This window comes from Oryctolagus cuniculus, chromosome 8, assembly GCF_051225735.1.
Source record: "Oryctolagus cuniculus isolate XC-2025 breed Fujian yellow rabbit chromosome 8, ASM5122573v1, whole genome shotgun sequence".
Classification (NCBI taxonomy): domain Eukaryota; kingdom Metazoa; phylum Chordata; class Mammalia; order Lagomorpha; family Leporidae; genus Oryctolagus; species Oryctolagus cuniculus.
In genome coordinates, this window is record NC_142874.1 from 36,707,183 (window position 1) to 36,731,693 (window position 24,511).

The following is a 24,511-nucleotide window of genomic DNA, read 5'->3' on the forward strand; positions in this document are numbered from 1 at the left end:
GGTGCGCCAGCCGCGGCGGCCATTGGAGGGTGAACCAACGGCAAAAGAAAGACCTTTCTCTCTGTCTCTCTCTCTCACTGTCCACTTTGCCTGTCAAAATAAATAAATAAAGGGTATTTCCCTTAAAGTATATTTTCTAGAACTAGCACACAAGATTTTTGCTGAAATGCATTGGCAAAAATTTAGGCACTTCTCTGTAAGCAGCTACAAGGAGAATGAGGGATGCCTCCTCCCATACTGCACTGTGCCATGGCCCAGTAAGACTGCCACTGCTGAGAACAGAAGGGAGAAGAAATACTGGGACACGGCTAGCCATCTCTGGCACAGACTCTTGTCTCCCAACAACTGTTACCCTTGCTCCCAAGTCTTTGGATTTCAGCCTCCATCCTGCCTCTAGCTTTCTCCTGCTTTCTGCCCCATTGCCTTAACCTGTCTGATATCTACTTTGGAAGAGAAAGCCCGGTGATTCTTTTTGGCCGTCTTCCCCTGCTACTAACGTTATTTCTCTCCGAGGTTGCCTCTCGAATCATAGCTCCAACTCCACTCAGCCACTTCACCCTGCAGTCTCTTGAACCCGACTGCCTCCACCAGCTCAGCTCCATTCGTCACCACGTGAGCCTGAAATGAGCACTCTGGCTCCCTTCCTTTTTGGGAGAGACTTCCCACCAACAGCCCATGTCTTTCACAACCCAGACAAGAGCACAAGGCAAACCCTGTCCTGTCCCTAGTTTACTAAAGGATGAGCTTCCATTTTCTAGAGCGATGGCTCAGTGACTCCATCATTTTATTCCTTCATTTCCTTACCGCCGACACTTACACAGTTCTCCCGTGCACTGGGCTTCGAAGAGTAGGAGATTCTTTGCACAATGACGTATTTCTACAGAACACACGCTCAGGTCTTAGCAGTGAAAGTGGGTCGATTGTAGGTAGCTTTCCCCCCCACCGGAATGTTTTGCCACATGAAACAAGGGATCACTATGTACTTTCACAATGCCTTCCCAGTCTAATATTTCAATATTTCAAGACAGTTATAGCACATTTCCTTATTTATTTCCCTGACTCTTTCAACTCATAGGTTTCAGTTGTTGGCAGGTATCCTCTGGCACTTGCCAGTGGATATGCTTACACACCTTCCAGCAGGAATGGCTTCAAAGAACCAGCCTATTGACTGCCGGCGATTACGCAACTCATCGTTTTTGACAGCCATAGCACTACTTTCTGGAAATACCAGAACACATTGTACTGAACTGGCAACTAGTGGAAGAAGTGTAAAAACAATATTATCAGGAAAATACTCTGTGAAAAATTAAAAACAATTAAAAAGATCCCTTTTATCAAATGCTATATACATGTATGTTAATAATCTAGAGGCTAGAGAGACAGGAAATATTTTGAGAAAGAATAAAAGTGACTTAATGTGGACGCTACATTTCAGTGAGGTCGGATTCCTGGCAGTAGTGTCAAATTCTTGGCAAGTCACCAAATGTGTGGATTCTGGTTTAAGTTTCCAATGAAACATAGAAATCTGAAGGTAAAGAGTAGCATTATCTGAAAAAGGGGGGCCATGTTAATTATCTAAAAATCTAAAAGGTTAACCTTGGATTCCTTCATGCTGTTCTATCATTCAAATTTTAGAAAAACTAGACATATCATCAAAAACATAATTTTCCTTTTAGGACCTTGAAAACATACTTAATTTTTCCATTTTTCATTATATAAAAGCCTTCAAACAACAATCCATGCATTTTGCTTCCAGTTTATGATCAGTTGTTTGCTTATATTACTTTATTTTTACATATACTAATATTTCTTAAGGCTTTATATAATTTTGTTATAATGTCTGTATTGGGTTTATTATTACCATTCCAAAATTTGCAGATGCTTTCAATTCCTTTTTAATTCTGTTACTTCATTTGTTTATTTGAGACTTAGAGTTACAGGCAGAGAGAGTGGGAGACAGAATTTCCATCCTCTGGTTCATTCCCCAGATGGCCCCAACGGCTGGAGCTGGGCCAGGAGTTTCTTTCGGGTCTCCCACGGGAGCACAGTGGCCCAAGCACTTGGGCCATCTTCCACTGTTTCCCAGGCCATTAGCAGAGAGCTGGATAGGAAATGAAGCAGCCAGGAGGGGAATCATGGCCTGTTTGGGATTTGGGCCCCCAGACATCTTTAAAAAAAAAAAAAAAAGAAAGAAAGAAAAAGAAAACTGGAGCTGGTGTTGCAGAGCGGTGAGTAAAGTTGCCACCTGCAATGCCAGCATTCCATAGGAGCACTGGTTAGAGTCCAGGTTGCTCTGCTTCCAACCCAGCTCCCTGCTAATGCACCTGGGAAGGAAGCAGAAGATAGTCCAAGTTCTTGGGCCCCTGCACCCACGTGGGAGAACTGGATGGAGTTCCAGGCTCCTGGCTTCAGCCTGGCCCACCCCAGTCCCTGCAATTGTAGCCATTTGGGGAATGAACCAGAGGGTGGAAGATCTCTCTCTCTCTCTTCTCTCTCTCTCTCTCCGTCTCTCTCCCTCTGCAACTCTTTAAATAAATAAATCTTTTTAAAGGGAAGGAAAGAAGTAATGAAGGAAGGGAGGGAGGGAAGAGAAAGAAAGAAAACCAAAAACGTACCTTGGCCTCTGTGGTCTGACCCTCAAGGACTCCGTGTAGTAGTAGCTGTTGTTGCCGTTGTCTGTGTCCGCAGGGATTTGCTATTACACTGTTTTCACTACCAGTGTGCTTTCCTCGGACACTCAGGCAAATGATCTGCTTGTTCATTCTCAAAGCTTTCTGAAAGACTCATTAACTTTTCAAAGGAAACCGTGAATAATCCTAACCAGATGATTCTTTGAATCCTGTCCTCAGTGTATGCATGATGCTCTTTCCAGTAATCTTGGACTGTGAGCTGTGATCATTGCCCCATCCTAATCAAGTCCCTGCATCAGAAGACCCACCTTAAATAAACCTTTCCATTGTCACTACATCCTGACTACAGGCTCTCCTGCCTCAAGACCACTGCCAAGTCCTAGCAGAGCGGTGCTCTGTCTTACACACTCGGCTTTGCCTTAGTGAGGGACAGTGTTGGTAACGTTTGGTGAGCTAGAGAGCATGTTCGTTTTTCCTTGATTTCCACCTTTTTGGTTCACTCATTTGCACTGAACCTTTGTTTAGGATGTCTTCATTTTTCTTAATCTTAGCTTCACTCTGACTCCACGTTTTTAAAATTATGATTATGCTTGGCTCTATACATTGTAGCACAGAATCAACTACTCCAGCCCTTCTCACTGACACATCTGTCTGCCTGAATCTACTTCCCAGATACCTGCTTGTCCAAGAGGACGACTATTTGCATTAATGGTCTCATTTTTCTCCAAGAATAATACACACATAAAACCAAAAAATATGGTCTTATTTGGGAGTAGGGCTTAGAAAGATGCTTAAGGACCAAGAGGGAGTAAAACCAGATCAGGGGGCAAGCATTGTGGCCCAGTGGATCAATCCACCCTCTGTGATGCAGGCATCCTGTGTGAGCACCCATTCAAGACCCATCTGCTCCACTTCTGATCCAGCTGCCTGCTAACATGCCTGGGGAAGAAGCAGTGGAAGATGATCCAAGTACTTGGGCCTCTGCTACCCATGTGGAAACCCAGATGGAGTTCCTGGTTCCTGGCTTCGGGCTCCAGCCGTTGTGGCCATTTGGGGACTGAACCAGCTGATGGACTCTCTCTCTCTCTCTCTCTCTCTCTCTCTCTCTGTAACTCTGCATTTCAAATTAAAAATAAGTAAATCTTAAAAAATAAAATGAACTTTTCTTTCATCCTATTTAAAAATAGGTAAATAAACTGGATTAGGATGGCTCCTAAAATCTTGGTGTCCTAATAAAAAAAGAAGAGGTTGCACAGAGACAGAAGAGAAACAGAGAAGACCGTGTGAAGAAGTGGGAGAGACTGGGATGGTACAGCCACAAGTCAAAGAAGCCAAGGATGGCTGGAAACCACTGGAAGCCAGAGTCTGGCAAAGAATCTTTCCAATGTATTTCAAAGGATGCATGTCTGGCTGACACTTTAGTTCAGGATTTCTAGAACAGAGGGAATAAATTTCTGATGTATTAGCCCACCAAGTTGTGGTAATTTGTTACAGCAGTCCTAGGAAAACAGAGGTTTTGACCTAAAGTAGAAAAATTGGAAACATTTCTCATTTCTTTCTCTTCCGTGTCCACTCCTCTCCCCTCTTGCTCCGTGGCAAAAATTTGCTGCCAGGTTACAAAGATTTGACTCCCTAGTGCTCTCAATACCTCAGTTTTTGCCTTTTCCAACTAACCTTTATAGTCTCATTAGATTAAATCAAAATGTTGTTATTATATAAATAAAAATTTTAAAAATTCTAATGATTCTCTTCTGTTTATGAATTGAATACAAATTCCTCATTTGACTTTCAAGACCCTTGAATGACCCAGCAGTATATCCAATTGTTCTCATCTAGAACCCATTCCTTAAATTCCTTTTCCAAGAGCATTCTGTACCCTATTATAATTCATGCAAATTAAATCTTCCCATTAAGTTGCTTCTGGTACTTCTAACCTAAAATATTAGCCCTTTTTTAAAAAAAATCCAGTGGCTTATCCTTTGTGCTTAAATGAGTTATATTTTCTTTGTAATATATTTATACACACCATCCCTTGCCCTGTTCTACTAGAATACAATTTCTCTGCAAGCAAATCTATATTCTTACTTGCTGTTATTTGTCATGCATATAGCAGGCTTATGAATTAAGTTGATATTTTTGAATTAATTTGAATTTGTTAGCTGAGTTGGACCTAATGCATCTAGGGTCCATGAAAGGATGAAATATTGAGGGGAGGGACACAATTAGCAGACCACTGACATCAACAGCATTTGAGATGCACCACAGAAGGGAAACTTTCAGCGTTTGCTATTCCCTCTTTTTAGTCAGCCAAGATCAATCTCAATGTTTATTGAGGAATTCTGTTCATCTTTATAATCATGAGCAAATTTTTTCAAAGTTATATGGTAATTTTGTGACTGTATATATTTTGTGTTCTGCATTTATCATTATTTTGCCAATTCAAATAAAAACACTACGCAGAGCAAGAGAAGTTTAGTGGAAATTCGTGCTTCGGTGGAAGAGTCTATGTTGTCTAAAGTGTACCCCTCAGCTATCTGATTCTGTCTGTGGATATTAGCAAAGCTGTTTTAAAACTCTAGACACTATGGACAACTAGTAATAGTGCAAAATTATTTTTGTCTGTCCTATATATCACACGTTCCATTGACAACCCCCAACATCATGAAAAAAGTTTTGCCTGCATTTGCACATTCATTTCATTATTCCAGTTCTGTAAACTTACTTTGCCTTTCAATTTCATTTGATCCAGTTATAAGGTCTGCCTGATTTCCTCCCTGATTATAAGATTTATGAAGTCTTTAATCTCATTTAGTTTTACATCTGTACAAGAATCATGATTTACTGTTATTTGAAAATTAGTTTTAACAGAATTAAAACTCGTTTCTTTCCTCCTCATATTGTTATAAATTCTGGCTTCCCAAGATACAGAATGATGCCATGTACATCAACGGATGGATGGAAGAAGAAAATGCAGCATGTGTGTCCATAAACAGTGGAGTACTAGTCAGTCATAAAAAAGGAGGAAACTCTGCCATTTATAACAATAATGATGAAACTGGAAAAAATTAAATTCTGTGAAGTATACCAGGCACAGAAAAATTCTGAATGAGCTTGCTCATATGTGGGGTCTAAAAAAGTCGATTTTGTAGAAGTTGAGAGTAGACTACTATTACCAGAAGTAGGAAAGTATAGAGGAGGGGTAGGAAAAAGAAGAGACTGATCAGCAAGCTATAAGTCACATAGAGGAATAATTTCTGGTATTCTGTACAATAGGATGACTAGAGTTAACAATAACATATTGTATATCTCAAATGAACTAAAGAATGCAAGTTTTTTTTTCTTAAAATTTTTATTCATTTATTTGAGTGGCAGAGAGAGAGTTCCCATCTGCAGGTTCACTCCCCAAATACTTGCATGGACCAGAGCTGGACAACGGTTGAAACAAAGAGCCAGAAACTCAATCCAGTTCTCCCACTTGGATAGCAGGACTCCAGTTGTTTGAGCTATCATTGATGCCACTCAGGGTCTGCATTAGCAGGGAGCTAGAGTTGGGAGCTGGAGCTAGCTCTCAAACCCAGGTATGAGATCCAGATATCCAATATGAGATCACATCTTCCAATATGAGAACATATCTTCCAATATGAGATTCAGATATCTTAACTGCTGGGCTAAGCCCTCATTCTTAGAAGAGAGGATTTCGAATGGTCTCACCAAAAGAAATGAAAAATGTTCAAAATGATAGATATTCCAGTTATTCTCATTGGATCACTATACAATGTGTACATATTGAAACATCACATCATATCCTATATATATGCACACATATTATGTGTCAATCAAACATAGAATAAAACATTTTAAAAAGATTTAATATAATTCTCCCCACCGTGGTGTAGATATAAGTAAGATGTTGGGAAAACTGGAAAACAAAAAGATCAAATAGTGAAGAAAATTCAACATCTAACATACAATCACAAACTGGGGAGGGACCTCGGCAGAGTGGTTAAATTGCTGCTTGGAACAACTGCATCCCATATTGGAGAGCCTGATTTGAGTCCCGACTCCTAAACTTCAGATCTAGATTCCTGCTAGATTCCTGCTAATGTGCACTCACCCTGGAGGCAGTAGATGATGACTCAAGTAATTGGGTTCCTGCCATCCATGTGGGAAACTCAGATTGAGTTCTGGATTCTGGCTTCAGTCTGACCCAGCCCAGGTTGTTGTGGGCATTTGGGTAGTGAACCAATCAGCAGATGCAAGATATTCTCTCTCTCTCTCCCTCTCTCTGTCTCTCTCTCTTTCAAATAAAATGAAAATAAATAAATAATTTCTCATATTGGAGGAAATTTAGAGAATAATTAAAAGGGAAGTGGTCATTGTTCTTGAAAATTCTAAAGAGCCATCATAAGGAAAGGTGGGTCTCATGACTCTTTAGCAATCCAATACTGGACAGTTCTAAAGAAGAGTAAATCGGTGTGTCAACTACCTACTCACTCCAGACCTAGAAGTCACAAACACTCAGTGCTTTGCCACCAAATTCAGGGAGAAGATCTGAGTTTCTGCAACTGAAGTTCAGGAAAAATGAATTTTTTTCCCTCCATCTTTAATCTGATTTTCATGCACCTTCAGTCCTAGACTTTCTCTCTTCCAGAATCACAGCTCAGGTCAAGTCTGGGAGTTTTCAAAGGAGCAATCTGAAAGTGTGGATGAAATTTTCAAATAATAGATTTTGACTCAATATCAAAGTAAATTTTGCAACAATTAGAACTGCTCAGAAATGGTTTGTTCAGCACTAAGAAGTAAGGATTTTTTTCTCTCTAAGGATATCCAAGCAGAATTTAATAAATACTTAAAGGACCACACCCCTTGATGCCTTGTAGAGAAGTTTAACTCAGAGTTAGTAATGCATGATCCAATGAGATGTGAGTTTCGTGTGTGGATGGGGCTCCAGGAACATGAGCAGCACCACAAACAGGCTCTGCTAAAGTAACTAACTCATCTACGGTGCAGTAGGTTGTGAAGCTGTGACTTTTTCTATTGTCTGGGAGTTTTGATTCAGGCTACAAAGCTAAGGATAGGCATGATAAGAACCCTTGAAGTGGGTGACTTATGATAATCACTTGTGGGGTCGTTTTGTGGCATAGCAGGTGAAGCCACCACCTGTAGTGCCAGCATCCCATGTGGGTGCCGGTTCGAGTCCTGGCTGTTCCTCTTCTGATCCAGCTCTCTGCTGTGGCCTGGGAAAGCAGTGGAAGATGGCCCAAGTGCTTGGGCCCCTGCACCCACCTGGGAGACCCAGAGGAAGCTCCTGCCTCCTGGCTTCCGATCGGTGCAGCTCAGGCCATTGCAGCCATCTGGGGAGTGAACCAGTGGATGGAGAACCTCTCCCTCTCTCTCTCTCTCTCTCTCTCTCTGCCTTTCAAATAAATAAATAAATCTTAAAAATAAAGATAATCACTTGTAGAGAAGGGGATCTTATCAGTTTTCCAGAATGTAGGCATTTAACCCCACTCCTAGGTGGTTGCTTGCAAAAGCTCAGGCCACTGCTCTCAGCACAATGACTTGCAAGTTTGGGATCTTAGGTTTGGGAGTGAGCAGTTGGTTGAAACACTAGTGATTGATTCTGCCCTGAAAGACTGAAAGTTTAGTATTAGAGCTGCTTAAAAGTCAGAGCAAGGATTGCAGCTGCCAGGGGAGTGGCCAGTCCTTAAAGAAATTGGTAGGCAAAAGAAGCATAATGTTTCCCAACGCCAGAGGCAATAGCCTGGAAGGTAGCCAGGCGTGAGTCATCTGGAAAGAACGCAGTACCAGCAACTGCTCCTCTGTGAATACAGCAGGGGCAAGAGTTGAGTGGCAATTGTAAGGAAAATGTTAGCCAAAAAATGCATTGCTTAGGTTAGGAAACAGTACAGTGTTGGTGGAGAGGGGAAGGAAGGAGGGACAAGGAGTTCTCAAATTCAGTGTGACACAAATATTATTTGGGCATTGGCCATGACAGAAGGTCCACATTCCATTTTGCAAGAGCACCAGTCCCTGAAGAACTTGGCCTTTCCCTCTCATTCCTCCACCCTCTCCTCATGCCAGGGGACCCAGTGGCAGCATGGTAGGAGACAGGGCGGAAGAGGAGCAAATCAGGGAAGCAGTAAAGCAGTCTAGCTCCTCTCATGCCAAGCTGCGGAACCCAAGGGCTGGGTCTGAGCTGGGACAAGCAGAAGCTTTGAGAGGCTAGAATAAGGATGTCAGATTAGAGCAACATTTTCCTAATTAAACATGAGATTGTGCTAATCTCCCCAAGACACTGGAAAGCTATGGCCTCTATCTATGTACAAGATTACTTCAAAAATTTCATGGAAAATGAAATTTAAAGATGTGTATTTTGGTGCCAAAAAGTGCAAAGACATGCCTAGTTTTTTCTTAGTGTGCATTTCCCAGAAATGTTTTGAAGACTCCTTTTTTGGGCAAATGCAAGGGAGAGGAACACAAAGGCAGGTTCATAGAGTTGAGATTGGAGGAAATGCTTCTTTCAGTTTAGAGAGCACCAAACGCAGCTAATTCCATCAACGTGCTGCAGCTGGCATGGCAAACGAACCTGTCCAAATACACGGCTCCTTTACTGATCTCTGTTAAAAGTTTGAAACACATCTGGTGATAAAATGCCCCATTTTACATGATTTGAGCTTCTTATTGTTCAGAAAAGAGATTTTACTGATTCTAATTATTAAAAAAAATTCTTCTTTCCATGGTCTGAAAGGGTATTGAATTTTTTCCCCTTTTCTGCCTTTGCCTTCTGCAATAGAAAGCACAATATTTTTTGAATATCAGTTATTTTGGGACAACAGTTTAACTTATATATTGATGTGTGGCTGGAGGGGTTTAGTCACTTCATTAACCTCATCCCTCATCAGTGACTCCATACTTGCACCCTTTCAGCCTGGGGTAAACAGGGGTGGGAGGGAAATATTAATATTCTAAATAGACCATCTTAAAAAATAAATGGAAGATGGGGCTGGCTCTGTGGCGCAGCGGGTTAAAGCCGTGGTCTGCAGCGCCGGCATCCCATATGGGCACCGGTTCTAGTCCTGGCTGCTCCTCTTCTGATTCAGCTCTCTGCTATGGCCTGGGAAAGCAGTGGAAGATGGCCCAAGTCCTTGGGCCCTGCACCTGCGTGGGAGACCCGGAAGAGGCTCCTGGCTCCTGGCTTTGGATCAGCTCAGCTCTGGTCATTGCAGTCATTTGGAGAGTGAACCAGTGGATGGAAGACCTCTCTCTCTCTCTCTCTCTGGCTCTACCTCGCTCTGTATCTCTGACTTTCAAATAAATAAAATAAATCTTTAAAAAATATAAATGGAAGGTAGAGGGAAAAACAGATACTTGTTTAGCAGAGTACTGGAAATCCATATTTTGGAAGGTGTTCTGGCTTAAATTTGCATTTAAGATCTAATCTTCTCTTAAGTAGTCTGTCTGAAGGCTGGAAGATTTTGAAGTTCTTGGTCTTTGCTCATCCTCTTTCTCCACCCAGGGAGACTGGAGGAATGCGAGGGAGGGAGGGAGGGATGGGCAACAGCAAGACAGCTGGTGTTAAGGGATTCAGAGCACTCCAGGGATGGGTGGAAAAAAGAAGTTACAAGGGAAGGTCAATGAAAGAATGGCTACCAGTCACACCCCTCGGATGGAGCCGCCATGTCTGGAAACTGAGCTAGTGACAATGTGGAAAGAAATTGAAGCTACTCAAAACTCTCTGGCTCTCCTTGGCGTCTGCATGGGCCAAAATATCCATCTGCTTCCCTTCTCGACTGTCTTTAATTCAGTCTCCATCCTGCAAATAGAGCATCTTTCGAAAACACCATTCAAGTCAAAGCAGTCTTCCTACTCCTTCTTGGCCTTAAGTCAAGGTTCCAACCCAGACTATGCTTACAAACACTGTTTACCTGTCCAGCATTCCTCTCGACTCTTCCTCTCCCTTTCGTCTTTAACAGCAAATAAGAGGAGGCCTGCATATAATTCTTTCAATGGCCTCAAAAAGTCCAGCTCCCTTTTGTCTCTTGGTCTTAAATCGTGATTTTTTTCCAAATTAAAATTTCCCCTCGCCTTCTATTTACTTGAGTATTGGTATAATTCCTCATGAAATCTGCTTAGCAGTACCTTCCCCTGGGAAAGTCATCTCCAGTCCTCTAAATGGAATACATTATTTTCAAACATTTTGAAATGTATCGATTTACTGAAAAGAGAGTTACCTACATCCAAATCCAAGGCTCCCATACGAGTGGCAGGGACTCTACTGCTTGAGCCATCACTACTGCCTCCCAGGATCTGCCTTAGCAGGAAGTTGGAGTTAGGAGCCAGGGCGAGGGGTTGAGCCCAGGAACTCTGAACTGGGCTGTGGGCAACCTAACCACTAGGTCAATTGCCTGCATTGCCCACACCACTCCTTTCTATGTTCTACCACTGCCTGTGTTTTTTCTCTCCTAGTACCTGGCGCATGGTGCTGGAGTGACTTGTATGTGTGCCTGTCTCCCCTGACAGCATGCTCTGTAAGAGAGGAGACTTTTATTTCACTGGTTGATCCTTCGTACCCAGCACACACCTGGAATAGCGAATGACGGACTATTAAGGTTTACTTATAAGACAGTACCTTTGGTTTTGAAATTAAAAATCAAGAATTAAGATTCTTGCCTATATTCTAATACCTTTGCAGAGCTTCTATACTTTATTATATAACGTTGTGGGAATCTGACCCCTTACTAGACTGTTATAAGAAATTAAACAAATCCCTTCATTTTGGTAGTGGGTTGCCCACATGGTAGGCATTCAGTAAATGTTGCTAGTGTTTAATGGATACATAAAACCATCCTTTCAGAAAAGTGAACCCTCTAGTGGCTAATCTTTATTAGTACACTTTTAAAATTTTGATAAAACCCTTATGTTATGAACCACAATTCAGCAAAAAATATAAACTGATAATTAAAGTTTGGTCTATTAATTTTATTAAATTATGTTAGCAATCATACTCATTTTATACCTTTTTATTAATAAGAATGAAAAGATATGGAATTATTTTCTAAAATATGATTTCAATAATTCTAATATATATGGCAATAAGAGCAGCAGTATTCTTTAATCCTTAAGAAGAAATGGTTTTCAAGTTTTCACCAGTGTGTTATTGTATATTTAAAGCAAAATATGTCTACCATCAGAAATTAAGTGTTTTCATTCTATTTTTGGACATTTGGCAACAGGGGATATAATGGCTTCAGAGTATGTATCGCCTATTAGTCTTTGGATGTATTCATAGCATTGGGTCTGTTAATGTTTGATTAGATGTCATGAGCTTCGGAGAAAACATAATTTTTATCTCCTGTTCTGTGAGTAGAGCCTAACCTTTGTTAAAAATTTCTTGCCGGCACACTGGGTTCTAGTCCCGGTCGGGGCGCCGGATTCTGTCACGGTTGCTCCTCTTCCAGTCCACCTCTCTGCTGTGGCCAGGAGTGCAGTGGAGGATGGCCCAGGTCCTTGGGCCCTGCACCCGCATGGGAGACCAGGAGATGGCTCCTGGCTTCAGATCAGCCCGGTGCGCTGGCCACAGCGGCCATTGTGGGGGGGGGGGGGGTGAAGCAACAGCATAGGAAGACCTTTCTCTCTGTCTCTCTCTCTCTCTCACTCTGCCTATCAAAAAAAAAAAAATTGTTGTCTCATCAGAAATATTCGTAGTATTTTTTGCTTTGGTTACATGGGGAGAAGGGGGTAATAAAATATGAGTGACTCCAATTTTTATACTTGTTACAAGCTGTACTTTCAAGAATTGTTTTCCAGTAGTTTTATGATATACCAGTAATTCACTCTTTAATTATGTTTCTATTACAACTATGTCCATAAATTAATATGGATAATTTTTTTGTACAGGCAGAGTTAGACAGTGAGAGAGAGAGAGAGAGAGAGAGAGAAAGGTCTTCCTTCCGTTGGTTCACCTCTCAAATGGCCGCTACGGCTGGCATGCTGTGCCGATCCAAAGCCAGGAGCCAGGTGCTTCCTTTCCTCCTGGTCTCCCATGGGGTGCAGGGCCCAAGCACTTGGGCCATCCTCCACTGCACTCCTGGGCCACAGCAGAGAGCTGGCCTGGAAGAGGGGCAACCGGGACAGAATCCGGCGTTCCAACCGGGACTAGAACCCGGTGTGCTGGCGCCGCAGGCTGGAGGATTAGCCTAGTGAGCTGCGGCACCAGCCTGGATAATTTTGTTTTAAAAAGCATCAGAATGAGAGGCAGGTGTCTTGCAAACAAATTTTGAAAAATCTCCTGTTTTGCACAATTATGTCTGGAAACCTCAGGAAAACATCTTCCTCACTCTGGATACGAAATGTCTTGTTATTTCAAAGTGAGCCAGTAACTCACTTCAGTGACAGCGCAGCCATACCAGAGACTGAATTGTGTTCCTGCCAGAGTCTTAAAGCCCAGAGCTTGAGCTGCCATTTCCTTCAGTGTGAGAAATGCGTGTCATGTTAGCACTGAGCCTGCAGGGATGAGCATAGTGACCCTTAACGTGAGCTCTCCAAGTGCAGTTACTTTTCACTTCCAGCTTAATTGGGCACCTTAACGTGTGATGCCCAGCATGGTTTAACCTAAACATTGTGTATTTTAAAAGTCTGTTTTACAAGTTTGTCATTTATGAAACTTGGTTTCAGCACAAATAGTTGCTTTCCTCTCTCTTCTTGTAATTAGGTATAAACCTCTATTTAGCTCAAGTCCTAAATAGGATGTCTTTTGTCTTGATGTTTGCAATAATTGCTTCCTGCAATAAAGGTATTTTTGAAATAAAAAAAGCAGTTATCCAACATACTTTGTTTCCAGAGTTTCCAGAGAAGGTTGATGCCTGAGATGCGACTTAATAGGTAAACAAAAAATATATAGGGACTCGAAAATTCTAAGGGTAAAGGCAAGAAAGCACATGGTGTATGGAGAAAGATTCAAGTGACATTACTGATGCCCAATGGTAAAGCCGCATTGTCGGCAGGGGAAAGAAAGGAGGCTGCCCCTCCCCACAAAATCACACTGCATAATTTGGCCACGATGGAGATCAGTTGAAGAATGTTCGGGACAGGTGTTTGGCACAGTGGTTACACCAACACTGGCATACCTACATCCCGTATTGCAGTGCCTAGGTTCAATCCCAGCTCCTCTGATAATGTTAGTTTCCTGCTATGCATGCCGTGGGAGGCAGTAGTGCTGAAGTAGTTGGGCTCCTTCCTCATACACGGGAGATGTGGATTGGGTTCCTGGCTCCTGGCTTCAGCCTGGCCCAGCCCAGGATGTTGTGGGCATTTGGTGATTAATCCAGTGGATTTCTCTCAGCCTTTCAAGTAAAATAAATGATGTCTGTTCAAAAAGATGGATTTTATGACAGAAAACAATGTAACCAAATTTGGATAGGAGAAGTGTACATTTGAGAAAGATAAAGCCAGAAACAACAAGACCAACTAAGTAGCAGCTAAAATAACTCAGGCAAATATAATGAAGACCTTAAATTGTGCAATATTAGTGACTAGAGGGGAGACAATGAATTAAAGAAACACTTGCAAGACAAACTTGGCAGTGTTTGGGCTATAAGAGAAGGAATTGAGGATGATTTCCTAGGCTCTAGCTGGGGTGATAAATCAGCTACAATAATTTATCTTACAAGTGACTTAAAGTCTGTTTGAAACTAGCTCTAGAAAATATTAGAGGGGCTGGTGTTGTTGCATAGTAGGTTAAATTGCTGACATAGGGGTGTTGGTTCAATTCCCAGCTACATCACTTCTGATCAGCTCGCTGGAAAGCAGTGGAGAATGACCCAAGTCCTTGGGCCCTGTACCCACATGAGAAACTCCAGGCTTCTGGCTTCAGCCTGATCTAACTTTGATCATTGCAGCCATTTGGTGACTGAACCAGAAGATGGAAGATTCTCTCTCTCTCCTTCTCTCTCTGTCTTCCCCTTCTCTCTGTAACTCTGCATTTCAAATAAATAAATCTGCTGTGGCCCGGGAGTGCAGTGGAGGATGGCCCAAGTTGTTGGGCCCTGCACCCCATGGGAGACCAGGAGAAGCACCTGGCTCCTGACTTCAGATCAGCACAGTGCACTGGCCGCAGTGGCCACTGGGGAGTGAACCAATGGAAAAAGGAAGACCTTTCTCTTCTCTCTCTCTCTCACTGTCCACTCTGTCTGTCAAAAAAAATTAAAAATATATATATTAAAATAAAAATCCAGAAGTACTTCTTGCTTTAGAACAAAAGTTCAAATTATCTGTCTTAGTTTCTCTATCCATTTTCCCTCCACCCTGTCTCCTAAATGTATTCCCACACTACAAGTCCCCTCTGATGCCCTGGACAATCCACTGCTTCTCCAAGAGTTCCTGGGCCCCTTCCTGATCCAGTGATAAAGACTTACCTGTGGCCCAGCAGAGGATCTCCACCCATCTACTCTAGCCCTACAACCAATAGTTAGGAGCTATACTGAGTTAACATTTGGAATGGCCTCCATTTGCTATAGGACTCATGGCTTGTATTCTCTTTATATTAGATGTAGGTAGTAAAGAGTGTTATGTTATAGGAGATGATAGGGCTGATCAATCAGATATAGTGAGCAGAGACTGACAAGTACTTCAGATGTCTTGGTAAGACATGTGTGTGCCAGCACTTGAAACCTAGCATGATTCAGAGGCTTGGCACAGTGGTGAAGTTTTAGGGGTCCAGTGATCTGAAACAGGTTATGATGTGGTTTTCAATCCAAAGGATATATTGTCATGGTTTACATTCCTTTAAGAGAAAATTCTGAACTAAGGTTTGAAGTATAAGTTCATTTGGAAAGTGATTCTATGAAACACCAATAAAAGAATAGGAAATTTAAAATAAATAATGGTATTTTACAAGCAAACTACCTTGTGTGTGAGTGGAGATTTATCCCATAGGAACTCAAGAAGCCAATGAGACCTCAACGTGAGCCTCAGCATTGGTCCACATGAGGGACAATGGAGCTGGGGTGTTTGCACACTAACCCCTACTAGTCACTGGCTGAGAATTGCTCCTGAGGGTAGCTAATTCATCACCACCTCCAGCCCATCATGCAGTTCTCACCAGAAAGAAATCAAGAAGTTGCATATGCTGATAGTTACAAGTTAGTGCAGGCAAGATTGTGAATAAGGATGGGGTCCCAGGCAGGTCCTCTTGCACTCTCTGTTAAGCTGACTGTGTCCCCTCACTGCTTCCCTAAGGTTGTGTCCAATCACAATTCATGATGAAAATAAATAGGAATGGGAAGTGTGGACACAGATACAGCTCCTGCAAGATTTTTCGGGTTTTAGGATTCAACCAACAATTGCCCTTCCTCCTCAATCTAGATGCCTCGCCCCCAGAGCCATCACTTTCGGTGATCTTATTTGTTTTCCAAGTGGAGAAACACAGACCTCATTCTCAAGAAATTGGAGGCTTCTGGTGCCTTTATCAAATGGTTGTTGCCACAGTTTCCCACTAACTGCTATCATGATGAGCCATAAAGGCAACCAGAGACACTAGGCGTGTGTTCAGAGCATATATTCAGAGTTCTTCCTGCTACATATGGGACATCAATCTTATTTCCTAAGGTTAGTCAGTGTTCATTATCCATGCTAGTATAGGAAACTGCTTTTGTTTTGCTTTGTTTTGTTAGATGAATGTGATGAGAGGCCTTACTAGAACAACTAGACTTTTTTTACAGTTTTACTAGTTCCTGTAATGAAAGTTTGGTTCAATATTTGAAAAAAATTTTTTTAAACTTTTATTTAATGAATATAAATTTCCAAAGTACAGCTTATGGATTACAATGGCTTGCCCCCCATAACGTCCCTCCCACCTGCAACCTTCCCCTTTCCCACTCCCTCTCCCCTTCCATTCACATCAAGATTCATTTTCATTTCTCTTTATAATTTTAGAAAAGAACTATATGATTATCTAAATAAGCATTTTTTTAACATCAATACATTCTTTTTCTAAAGATTTACTTATTTGAGGTGAGTATTGAGAGAGATAAAGAGACAGAGACAGAGATACAGAAAGAGACATCCTCCATCTGCTGATTTGCTCCCCAAATGGCCACGTGGATTGGGGCTGGTCAAGGCTGAAGCCCGGAGCCTGGAAAACCATTCAGGTCTTCCATGTGGGTGGCAGGGGTCCACTCACTTGGGCCATTTTATACTGCTCTTCCGGGACATTAGCAGGGAGCTCTATCAGAAAGCAGAGTGGTCAGGACATGAACCTGTGCTGCAATGTGGATGCCAGTGCCCCTGATGACAGCTCAGCCCTCTGTGCCATGACACTGGCCCCAGTAAACTCTTAAAAACTCAGGAGAGAAAGCAACTTTCTCACCCCTATTAAAGACATCTATTTTAAAAATCCACTGCCAGCCTCGGATGTCATGACGAAAATTGGAATATGTGTGTCCTCAGATCCAGATCAAGGCCATGACATATGTTCTCTTCACTTCTATTTTACATCTTGCTGAATATTCTAACCCTAGTCATAACACAAAAAAGAATGATAGGCATAGAGGTTGAGAATAATGAAATAAAACTGTCTTTATTTTTAGATTGATATTAGATTGCGCCAAATCGGGGTATTGATCTCCTTGAACTTCTTGAGGAGACACAGAGGCTGTCTGTCTTCCCCTGGCTTTCACTGTGGCTGTCAATCTTTCACACTCTTATTTTTTTGGGTATCTACTTGCAAACTCACCTCTATCTTCAAATGATGTTCTCCTTGGATGTCTGTGCCTTCACATGACAGTTTTGTTTTAAAGACACTTCTCATATTATCTTTTTAATAGGAAATTTTATTTAATAAATATAAATTTCAAAAGTACAACTTTTGGATTATAGCGGTTCTCCCCCCCCATAACCACCCTTCCATCTGCAAATCATCCCATCTCTTACTCCCTCTCCCATCCCATTCTTCATTAAGAGTCATTTTTAATTCTTTCTTTACATAAGATCAACTCTATACTAAGTAAAGATTTCAACTGTTTGCACCCACATAGACTAGTCATAGTAAGACCAAGCAAAGGCCTTCTCTTTAACTGGATTAAGTTTGCGAGCTTTCTCCTTCTAAATAAAATCACATTCACAAGTAGGAATGTATGTTAGGTCTTCAAGAATGTTTCTGGGAATATAGTCAACCCATAACAAGATGCTATGATTGTGTACATAGAAAGTCATAAATAACCTATAAAAGATCTGTTAGAATTAGAAAGCAAACTTAACTGGGACAAAAAGTTCAACAAAAATCTATATTTTTTTCAGTATATTAATTATACATGCTTGGAAAAATAAGTAAAAAGATACAATTCCATTTGTAGCAGTATTCACATCCTAGAAATATTTCAGGACAAATTTAGCAGATATGTACAAAATCTGTAGCCTGAAAACTATCAAACTTTGCTGAGAATAATTGAAGAATGAAACAGGTAGAGGTACATAATATGCTTACAGATTGGAAAATATAATACTATCATAATATCAATTCTATATTTCTCTCCAAATTGATCTATAATTTTAGAGTGATGCTAATCAAAATTCCAACAGGCTTTCTGGGTAGAATTTGACAAACTGATTCAAATTATCTAGGGTAGTGGAAGCAGTCTAAAAAAAAATTAAAAACCTGGATAACTTAAGTTACTTGCTTTCAAAGCTTACCTTAAAACTACAGAAGTTAAGAGGGTGGTGTTGGCAAAAGGGGAGAAATACAGACTCAGGGAACTGAACAAAGAGATCAGAAACAGGATCACACTGAGTGCCAACTGAGTGTCTGTAAATGGTGGCAAGGCAACTCAATAGAAAGAGTAAAATCTTTTCACAAATGATATTGGAATGAATAAACATTCATACTGGGAACTTTTTAAAAATTATTTTATGCTATCACCATATCTGAATAGTAGCTTAAAATAGATCAGAGACCAAGAGATAAAAGCTTAAACTGTAAATCTTTCTGAAGAAAACTTTTAATAAAACCTTATAAACTTGAGTAGTTAATGAGTCGTCTGATAAAACATAGTAAAACCAAACACATCGAGATAAATACATGATAAAATGTACTTAATCAAAATTAAGAACATTTTATTTTTTAAAAAGTATATTAAACAAGTGCAAAGGCCAACTACAAAATAGGAGAAAACATTCTCAGTCAATATTTTTGATAAAAGGCTTATCTAGAACGTGTAGAGAATGTTAACCACTCACTAAAAGAACAAAAATATGAATGGGGTGAGGGTGAGGTTCTGTGAGTTTTTCGGGATGCCGTAACAACACACCACAGGGTGGACATTTTGAAATTTGCGATTTATCTCAATTTGAGTGGGTATTTAAGATTTATTTTATCAATCTGGAAGCTGAAAATCTGAGATCCAGGGGGTGGCAGCTCTTGTTTCATTGGAGACCTGTCCTCTCAGCTTGCAAACACCCCCTTCTCCTGTGTCTTCACACGGGCATCTCCCTGTCTGCAGGTTTCTTTTTCTTTTCCTTTCCTTTCCTTCTTTCTTTCTTTCTTTGAAGATTTATATATTTATTTGAAAGGCAGAGTTACAGGGAGGAAAGGCAGAGAGAGCTGAGCTGATCTGAAGCCAGGAACCAGGAGCTTCCTCTGGGTGCCCCATGTGGGTGCAGGGGCCCAACCATGTGGGGCATCCTCCACTGCTTTTCCAGGCCATAGCAGAGAGCTAGATTGGAAATGGAGCAGCCGGGACTTGAACCAGTGCCCATATGGGATGTCAGCACTGCAGGTGGCGGCTTCACCCACTATGCCACAGTGCCAGTCCCTGCAGATTTCTAATGTCTCTTAATGTGTCCAAAGCTCTCTTTGAAGGATGCCAGTCAGATTGGAGTAAGATGTATCCTAAAGATCTCATTATAACTTCATCAACCTTTTAATGACCTTATCTTTAAACAATCAAAGTCTTTTTTTTTTAATGTATTTTATTTATTTAAAAGGCGGGGGGAGGGGGAGAATATCTTCCATCCTCTTGTTCACTCTCCAAATGACCACAACAGCCAGAAGTGGGCAGATCTGAAGCCAGGAGCCAGAAGCTTCTTCCGTGTCTCCCCTATGGATGCAGGGGCCCAGGCTGTTGAGCTACCCTCTGCTGCTTTCCCAGGCCATTAGCACGGAGCGGGATCAGAAGTGGAGCAGCCAGGACTCCAATCCGCACCCATGTGGGATGGCAACGCTGCAGGCAGAGATTTGACTTACTACATCACAGCGCCAGTCCCAAAATTTATATTAGCCAAAGCCTGAAAACTGCCAAAATGCCTATCAATAGGTCAATTGAACAAACATAATATGATACAGTCCTCAAATGGAATATTCTCAGCAAACAAACAAAAAAGCATGAATTTCTACACAGAGCAACATGGATAAATCTCACAATTATCTGGCAGATTGAATGAAGTCATAAGAAAAATACTATATTATGGGATAATCCTACTTATATAAAATTTAAAAAATGTTGGAAGCAAGGTCAGTCACTACTGGTGGAAGGGGAATGAGGTAAAGACTGCAAGATGACATGAAGAGGTTCTGGGGTGACAAAGTCCACATATGGTACACTTAAAATGCATGCATTGTTCTCCAAGGTTTGCCTGTCAAAAATTCTTGATGCTATCTTGAGTCTTCTCCTTTCTCCATCTGCTGTCCCTCATTGCTTTCCAGAGTCCAGCACAGTGCCTGATACTCACAGGGAGTTATTGTGGGAAAAGGAGCAAATAAAATAGTGCAAGTGTAATCTCAGGATATAGCTGCATGCAGGTAGTATTAAGATTTATGATATGAAAAAGAATATCATTTTCAAAGTCTAATGCTGACACTTTAAGTCTAGTAAGTATCACAAATGAAATTTATTTCTCTGTCCTTTCTTCCTAAAAGTGACTTTCTTTGGCATCCTCAAATGAAATAGATCCACTATTTATCCCAATTCCTCTTTCAAACTCCTTTTGTAGAACAGATGACTGTAAACACAGGATATGCAGCAGAGCTAATGCTTTGAGCCAATCTGGCTGTCTCCAAAGCCGCTGTACTTAATAAAGATTTGAACATTTTTAGAAGAAAACATACTTTTGCTATCCTTAAAAACTCAGTTTATTTGTATGTATTATTGCAATTAGGTATATTTTTCTTGAGAAATAAAAACAGGAAGCATATGACTTTAAAGGTTTTTTATGCTTAAGTAATTCTAAAGGGGGGGGCAGTAATATCTTTGAATATATGCATACATGATGCTTGTTCTTTTAAAATAAGCCTAATAGTCACCATAGTAACAGAAGCTGACTCTCCTCTATGTGCCTCCTGGTGTTATCACTATGAATAACAGAACAATATTAGAGTCATAGAAAGGCAAAGAAAATATTCATCACAGTATATCATAAGTTTTAATAACCACTGAGTTTTTATTTTATGCTTAAATCTATAAAACATTAATGTTTGTTATTGTATTATCTTAAAACAATTAAGGAAACATTCCTTTTTGTATCTAGAAAATATTAATATTAATGCAAACCTGATTTGCATATGTATAGAAGAATAGGCCGAGCCATCAATCAATATCCTGTTGCACTGTCTATGAAGTTCAAACACCCCAGGCTTTGACTGCAGAACCATTAGCACAGCCAAAGCAGAGACTGAACACTGGTATTTTGTAAGTCTTATTTTATAAAATGATAATGACTAAAGACAACATGGAAGTGATACATTGTTGAACACTTGAAGGATTATTGGGATAATAGATGTTTCTAATAAATGGTCATTTGACCAGACCCTCATTCTCCTCCCACAGGCCTTTCTTTCATCCTACTTTCTTCATTCTGTATTCCTCTCCTCCCTCCTGGGTAAGTTGACTTCTTGTTTAAAACGATCGTTAAACTTTTGTGAGATATCTATACTGACCTCTGGTCAGAAATGTCTTTAAGGCCCAGACCCCTTTGATAATCATCTCTCCACAACCAGCACGTGAGAATGCTGAAAATGGAAAACATCCTCCATTCAACAAGGGTAAATATCATTTCTGCACCTATGAAAACTGGGAACCAGAACATTTTCCCTTCCATCTTTCTTCTTTCCTTCTTTCTTTCCCTCCTTCCTTCCTTCTTTCCTATCATGTGTCTAACTACAGTAGAACTCCAGATTCCCAGCTGTGAGCACTTCCCACTGTACCATGGTATCCTACAGTAAATTAACGTCCTGGACCAACCACTGATACTTTTAAAACATTTATAAAACCTTCAAAATTAAATTACTTATGAAAACTCACTTCTGGTTCCAAAACTATGTGATACTTACTTCTGTGAAGTTTCTGCCTGATCAGTTCATAAGGGACATCAGTTGGAGCAGTAGTTTAAAACTCTATATCATGTCAACTGCAAGTGTATAATTTCTGCATAAAAGTATATCAAATGAGACCTTTTAAAGTATGAGAAAAATATCATCATAAACAGTTTTTTTATATGACACTAAGGAGAAAACTATGAGCTTGAAGAGTCATCTAAGAAAGTAATTTTATGTAACTTCTTTAAGCTATTTTAGTGTTATTATGCTATGAATTAATTCATTTCTTAGGCTAAATTCTCAGAATATAGACTATTTGTAGTAATAAACTGGTGCCAGAGAGAAGGACTGAGCGGCATGTTTGGTTCATCCCATAGCAGTTTATTTAGTTTTTAAGATATTAACTAAGAGTTGAAGTCTAAGATTTCACAGTAAAATAATTTCCCAAAGCCCATAAAATGCAAAATGAGTTGTTTAATTAATTTGCTTTAAATATGAATGAATATTCATAAAACTACGTAATTCCTGTCTGATTTTATCTTGATGTCTCTTGAAATTTCTTTTACCCAGGTAGCAACAGTCAGTACTAACATTTGAAAATCACACTCACTCACATACAAATATATATTTTAAACTATAACATACACACTTTAAAACCCAAAAAATAAAATAAGAATTGCACTTGACATTATATTTTCAAAACATTAGGAAGTTATTTTCAAAGAAGCTCTTTTTCAAAATGATGACATCTTGGATATAACAGCTTGCTTATTAAATAGACAGAGACTTGTAAGCCATCTGGTATGTAAGATTTTGCTATCAAAAAGAATTAACTCTATTTAAACCAGTCAGACAATATGAGTATGGGCTGTTTGCCAGACCTTAGAAATGGCATTATAATGTTGAAATAAATGTTAACACAGCATTTGTGGGGGAAAAAAAAAAAAAAAAACACGGATACAGCATTGCTTCCATTTTGGAAAGTGTCTATCTGTTCTTGTTTCCAGCTTGCCCAGTAAGTAAAATTCTATGCATAATTTTCACGTAGGTGTGAGCATGGAGACTCAGTACGGCTTGACTGCTGTTTTCCATAATTTAGCACTTCCTTTTACCAGATCCTCAACTTTGACTGACAGCCAAGCAAGAAAATGAACTCCACATGGCTCCAGTCACCCTAATTATGTCAGAAGTAGCTGCTATTCCATCTATTTTTCTTCCATGGAGATTTAACATGGGTGTATCTGCTTTTGGCGACATCATATTTTTGTTAATTTCATTTGATAAATATTAAACGATGTGTTACATATGGGATGACACACATGTAATGTTAGATTCTGGAATGCAGAGACAGAGCAGAAATTGTTAGCAGATTAAAAACTAGAAATACAAAACAATGTTTCTGCCATCAAAGAGTTTATAATTAATTGGAGGGAAGGCGTAACAACAAAGCTAGAAAATATAGCCATTAATGTGTGGCGATGAGATTAAATAACAGTCTCACAAAATATTTTAGAAGAATCAGAAGACTCATCCTGGCCTAGTAGTTGGAGATGATGGAAAAAAAAAAAAAGACAAGAGGAAAAGGCTTATTTAGTCCAAAAATTATTTAGTATTATCTTGATTTTAAGACATCACTGGGGCCGGCGCCATAGCTCACTTTGGCTAATACTACGCCTGCGGCGCCAGCATCCCATATGGGCACCAGGTTCTAGTCCCGGTTGCTCCTCTTCCAGTCCAGCTCTGTTGTGGCCCCAGAAGGCAGTGGATGATGGTCCAGGTGCTTGGGCTCTTGCACTGGCATGGGAGACCAGGAAGAGGCACCTGGCTCCTGGCTTCGGATCAGCACAGCGCCGGCCGTAGTGGCCATTTGGGGGGTGAACCAACGGAAGGAAGACCTTTCTGTCTCTCTCTCTCTCACTATCTATATCTCTCTACCTGTCAAATAAATAAAAAAAAAGACATCATTGATTACAAAATTACCTGTTGAATTAATGGTGATCTTTGTAGAAAAAATAGTTGCTAAGTTTCATCTAACATTGAACATAAGATACCTCAATTTCAGAAATGTTACAACAGAAAAAAATAATTAAGACAATAAAATCATATAAATGGTTACATGTATAGTATGCTTAAAGCATGCAGGGTATTGTGTCATAGGAGGTACAGACTTAGTCTCACTTAATACTTAAAGATTTCTGATGTAGGTTTTGTTATTTATTTGTGGTGACAGTGACTCTGACACTAGAAATACTAGCCTGCTGGTACCCGTTTTCTTAGCTGTTCAGTGGCTAAAATGTTAGCTTTTCTCTCTCGCTCCAACACTCAGGTCTTGACCTGGAGTCTACCCTACCTCTAAACATTGGCTGGACACCATCGCGGCAGAGTGTGGACTGGTCTCACTTCTGTTCCTATGATAAAAACAAAACAAAACAAAAAACCTGAGGCTAGGTTCTCTATTAAAAAGGGGGGGGGGGATTATGTAGCTCACACTTTGGAGATAATAGGTCAAAGACCAGGCCGTCCCTTAGCTTGGCTTCTGAGAGGGCCCTGTGGCTCACACACATCATCGTAGATG